This window comes from Mus caroli, chromosome 15 (genome assembly GCF_900094665.2).
Source record: "Mus caroli chromosome 15, CAROLI_EIJ_v1.1, whole genome shotgun sequence".
NCBI lineage: Eukaryota > Metazoa > Chordata > Mammalia > Rodentia > Muridae > Mus > Mus caroli.
This window is the reverse complement of record NC_034584.1, coordinates 76,054,281-76,055,800: the sequence shown is the minus strand read 5'-3', so window position 1 is coordinate 76,055,800 and position 1,520 is coordinate 76,054,281.

Sequence of the window (1,520 nt, the reverse complement as noted above, 5' to 3'; positions counted from 1 at the left end):
AGAGAGAGAGAGAGAGAGAGACTTTCTTTGGTATTGGAACCACTAGTAAAGTATCCATGTTACCATAAGCAACCCTTAATGAAACCCATTGGGTCATAATAAAGAAAAGCATGCATGGTAGAACAAGCCTGCTCAGAACAAAGAAATCCTGTCTCAGAAAAAGAAAGGAGAGGAGAGGAGGGGCGGGAAGGGGAGAGGAGGGGAAGGGAGGGGAAGGGAGGGGAGGGGAGAGAAGGGGAGAGGAGAGGTTTCTTTTGAAACAGGGTTTTTCTGTCACCATTGCCAGGCAAACTAAATTATCTACTCAGTCCCCAGAAATTCTTTTATCCCACTCACTCCCTTTTGAAACTGGGCTCTTTCATGTTCTTCTGTGAATTTGTGTTGTTGACACCCCCACCTCATTTTGGAAACAGGGTTTCTCTGTGTAGCCCTGCCTGTCCTGGAACTTACTCTGTAGACCAGGCTGGCCTTGAACTCACAGAGATCTGCCTGCCTCTGCCACCCACGTGCTGGGATTAAAGGCGTGCGCCACCATTGCCCCATCGGTATTCACTCTTAAAAAGTGTCTCTTATGTGTGATTGTTTGCCTGCACGCAAGTCTGTGCATCACAGTGCCCATGGATGCTAGGAGAGGCAGTTGAATCTTTCTGTAACTGGAGTCACAAGAGTTGTCAGTTGCCATGTGGGTGTTTGGGAATTGAACCCATGTCCTATAGAAGAGCAGCCAGTGTGCTGAACCAGGGAGCCACCTCTCCAGTCTCTAGAAATGTTCCCTCCTGTAGGCAGTTTGAATCTGTGTGGTTGCCTCACCCCCAATGCTAAAAATCTCAAAGTTCAGTTTTAGCTTTGCCACTGTTTGATTCCTGACAGTGGGCAGGCTTCCCTTCTCTAGACTTTGTTCTCATCTGTAAAAATGAGGAACTATTTTGTAAGGCTATTAAAGGTCCTCCCAGTTCTTAGCTCTACAGTTGTGACACGAGCTGAAATTGGCTCTTAATGGTGGGGTCTGGGCTAGATCCAAATGGCCCCAAGATGTGTTTGGCATCATGTTGGAAAAGACTGAGAAGCCACGAGGATCACGGAAGAGCTTGTGGGAGGGAGCGCTAGACTTGAGTTTATCCTTTCATAACGAAGTTTTGGTGCATCACTAAAGAAGGGACAAGATGCTGAGAAGGAGGAAGCAGGTGTCCTACATAATTACTCCAAACACAACCTCCCTGTCATTCACTAACTAGCCCCCTAGTCCAGTGGCTCTTAACCTACCCATTGCTGCAGCTCTTTAATATAGTTCCTCATGTTGTGGTGACCCCCAATCATAAAATTACTTCCGTTGCTACTTCATAACTGTAATCTTGCTACTGTTATGAATCGTGTCTTCCGATGGTCTTCGGCGGCCCATGGGAAACACATACTCCCCAAGAGACTCACGACCCCTGCATTAGTCCAGCCAATTGTAGAAATCAACCTCTGCCTGAGAGGATGGTTTTGAAAAGGGTACACTATGTACAAAAAAAAAAAAA